This window comes from Gaeumannomyces tritici, assembly GCF_000145635.1.
Source record: "Gaeumannomyces tritici R3-111a-1 unplaced genomic scaffold supercont2.4, whole genome shotgun sequence".
NCBI classification, from domain to species: domain Eukaryota; kingdom Fungi; phylum Ascomycota; class Sordariomycetes; order Magnaporthales; family Magnaporthaceae; genus Gaeumannomyces; species Gaeumannomyces tritici.
In genome coordinates, this window is record NW_008804548.1 from 2497457 (window position 1) to 2500950 (window position 3494).

Genomic DNA, 3494 nt, shown 5'->3' on the forward strand with positions numbered 1-3494 from the left:
AGCGCTTCCGGGCTTTAAAAGCACCGAATTAATAAAAATCAACCTTAACTAAAAATAAAAAATCGAAGCCATTTTAAACAAAAAAACGCATTACCGCAAATAGCAATACTTTGTTAAATAAAAAAGCTAAAAAAAATACAATATATAAAAATACGCAACAAATTTTGGAAATTGCTAAAAAGCTTTGCAAAAATATCGCTTGGAAAAAAGTTAACAATAACCAAAAACTTGTAAAACGCTTTAAATTTTTCCAAATTTAAAAAGCAAAAAAGGAAAACTTAATAGCATATTCAAAAAATAAGCTAGCAAGCTTAAGCAAAAAAAAAGTATAAATAAAATCCCGGGTTACCTTTTAAATTTTATTTATACAAAGGTTGCACCGGGAATCGAACCCAAAACTTCCCGTTACAAAAACAAGCGCGTTACCATTGCGCTATACAACCAAAAAAAATTGTTAAAAAAGTTACAACTTACCCGATTAAAAAAGGGCAAATAAATTAAAGTCCGGATTAACCTTTAACGTTGCCCAATTAAAAAATAAAGGAAAAAATCGGGTTGGGGCAAAGAGAAAGGGCTGGCCGCTACCAAAATAGTAACCGGTGCAGCCTTTTCCCGTTTTACCCGCTCCAGTTCCTTTACGGTTTTAATACCCCAAAATAACGCTCGAAATTGCTTTTTAAACCAAAAGTCCTTTTGTTTGCAAAAACGCTCGAAACGGTTATTTACATTACAACGCTTAACTTTAACGGTTTGCATTTTGGCTTTAATTTTCCAATATTAAAATCCAATAATTCGAAATTGCTTAAGCAAAGGGCCTAAATAATTGCAACCAAAACGGTTGCAAACCAAACACTTTACGCAACGAAAAAAGTTTTGGGGAAATTTTTTTTTTTTTTAAAAAAAAACGTTCCAATAAAAAAAGCAAAAATGCATGTTAATGGCCGATGCAAAAACCAAAGCAAAAAAGTTTTTGCGCCGGAAAGTTAAACGCGCAAAGCGTTTTTGCATTTAACCAAACATTGTTAAAAAAAAGGAACGGTGGAATAGTAAAAAAAAAATACTTACGATTAAAAATAAAGATCCAGGTTAAACATAAGCAAGCTAAAAGGGTTTAACCGTTAAAAGGGGGATTTAATGTTACAATCAATAACTACCCGGTTAAAAAGGAAAGCTAAAAAGGTAAAAGGTAAGCAAATGGCTACCCTTTATTACAAAAAAGCTTAAATAAACTAGTTTATAATTTGTTAACAAAATTACAAATTATAACATTAGTTTGTAATTTATTAACAAAATTACAAATTACAACCCTTTAGTAACGTTTATGCAATACCAAATTGAAATATAAAAAGGAAGGAATTCCTTACTATTTTAGGTAGTTTTTAACTAAAGCTCCGGCATTAATCAATTTAAATTAGCTTCCAAATATCCTTTGGAGCAAGCATTTAAACCGCACCCAAAATACCTTGTAAATCCCTTTAGTTGTTAAGTTACGTGCTACTGTTTAGTACCCCTTATGTGCCTTACTTTAAGAGCAGAAGCTTAACTGTAACAAATGGCTAAAACTTCGAAGGGAGGAGTTTTTATCCAGCTTTACAACAGCTGTTGGCTAAGGCACGGTTTTTACCTTTATATAGTTAACCCGATCCGTAAAGCTCCTTATGGGTTATATAATTCGAAAGGGGTAAATAAATATATATATATATATCCGATTAAAATATTTTAAAATATTTTTATTATTAAATTATAGCATTAATTGCAAACGAAATTAATTAATAAAAATTAAAAATGCAAAAAACGATAATAATATTGCTATCGATAAAAAACCGGGATTTACTAATTTTTTGGGTTGCTTAAAAGCTAGCTTTTTAATTTTTAAATCGTTAGCAACCTTTAAACGTTATTGGTACGAATTAAAGCGTTAAAGGCTTTGGAAGCGTAAAAAGCAAATGCTTAAAGCATTAATACCATATTGTTAAAAAGGGATTGTACAAGCTCCGAGCCGGCGGCACCCTTACCCAAAAAAGGAATTCCCGCACTGAAAAGGGGAAGTATGCGGTAACGGGAAGCATTAAACCTTGCACCGGTAAGTACCCCAAATTTGTTAAAGCTGTTTTTATTAACGCAACGTAACGTAAAAACCTTAGCAACCAAAGCGTTATAAGCTTTTTTATTAATCATTTTACCGTTAACATACCGAAACCGTGCAAATAACTAACAAAACCAAATTAACCCATTAAATATTTGCAACGGTTACTTAACCCGATAACGGAAAGGTTTTTAATTTTGGAAAGCGGTTTGTAATATTTAACGAAAAAACCAGCAATAGCGCGAGCTTTTTTAATAATAATAAAGTAAAGCTAAGCAAAACCAAATTAACGAACCGATTTAACCCGGGGGATAAAAAATAATTTACCGTTTTATATAATCCGCCATTTCGCAAAAAATATTTCCCAAAAATGTAATAAGTTAAATTACCAGGTAATGCTTAGCAAGTGCCGAAATGGTGTTATTTTACGAAATAAAGGTAAAAAAGGGGAAGTTAAGTCCTTGTCCTTAAAGGATTCGGGGTAGTTTTTATATACATAAGTTTTAACTTAAAAAGGCACCCCTTTGGGTTACGTAATCCATACCCAGCACGGATTCATAACATAACCTAATTTAAACATTTTTTTATATATATTTATACTCTGTTCTGTCTATAAGAAAAACCTTAATGCTATTGTTAAATGTTGCGTAAGGGAAACCCTTAAATTTGGCCTAAGGAAGAAAACCCTGCGCTTACGAACCGGTACCGGGTCGGTGTTAAACCGCCGGCTCCGTTTACTGTAATTCGCTCGATTGCTAATAAATGCTTCGGCAAAAAAAACGTTTTCGTGCCCCCGGCCAAAAAGATGTAATGGTAAAATAAAAGTAAGGGTTAATATATAAAAAAATTATAAAAAAAACGTATAAAAAATGTGGTTTTAAAAAAGCGCTATTGCTTTGGGGTAATTTTGGCAATCGCCGTTAATAAGCGAAAGCTTGGCCAGCCGGGTAATTATTGCGTAAGGCTAACGTTCCGCGCTTTCCGGCTTTGCGTTATGCTTTTGGGTACGGTTTATATTTGGTATGGTATGGTTCGTTTTTTATTGTTATTTTTTTTATATAATTGGATATTAATAATTATTTTTGTTAACGTTTTTATGCGTATTTTTGTTAATTTGGTGCTTGGTTGCTTTTGTTGGGGTAGCGGTGCTTTTTGTATTTGCTATTTGGGTGTTTGTAGCTTTATTAAGGGTAAATAATTGTATTTGGAAAATAATCGTGCTTTTTTTCGCCGGCGTAATGGCTTTAAGCGGGTTCGAAAGGGTTGTTTTTTCGCCGGTGCCTTTTTTTTGCTTTGCTTGCTTTTTTTCCTTTTTTTTTNTTTTTTTCTTTTTTTTTTCTTTTTTTTTTACTTTTTTTTTACTTTTTTTTTACTTTTTTTTACTTTTTTTACGTTTTTACGTTTACGT

At 32.0% G+C, this 3494-nt stretch overlaps 1 non-coding gene across 1 annotated transcript; it reads right to left on the reverse strand.

The window, feature by feature from the left end:
• Positions 1–371: 371 nt before the first annotated feature.
• GGTG_20167 lies at positions 372–443 on the reverse strand. Its single transcript has one exon. It is a non-coding gene; the product is annotated as a tRNA-Gln (tRNA).
• Between the last annotated feature and the right edge of the window lie 3051 nt (positions 444–3494).